A 443-nucleotide genomic window follows, 5' to 3' on the forward strand; every position below is an offset into this window, starting at 1 on the left:
GCTCGTGAGCGATTGTTGCTCTTCCAGATGACCCAAGTTCAGTTCCAGGCACCCCATCAGCTGGCTCACAACCACCTGCAACTCAGTTCTAGAAGATCCAATGCCTTCTGGCCTCAGTGACCACGCAGGTGGTACACACACACACACACACACACACACACACACACACACACACACAAATTAAAATTTTAATTTCTGGGCAAGGTGGCACATGCCTTTAATCCCAGCACTTGGGAAGCAGAGGCAGGTGGAGCTCCATGAGTTCAAGGTCAACCTGGTCTATACAGCCAGTTACAGGCCAGCTGGAGCTACAGGGAGACCCTGTCTCAAAAAAAAAAAAGAATAAAATTAATTAATTAATTAATTAAATAAAATAAAAAAGATATTGGGAACTGGGGAGATGGCTCAGCAGTTAAGAGCACTGGCTGCTCTTATAGAGCACG

This window comes from Nannospalax galili, unplaced genomic scaffold (genome assembly GCF_000622305.1).
Source record: "Nannospalax galili isolate Female #2095 unplaced genomic scaffold, S.galili_v1.0 scaffold162, whole genome shotgun sequence".
Lineage (NCBI taxonomy): Eukaryota > Metazoa > Chordata > Mammalia > Rodentia > Spalacidae > Nannospalax > Nannospalax galili.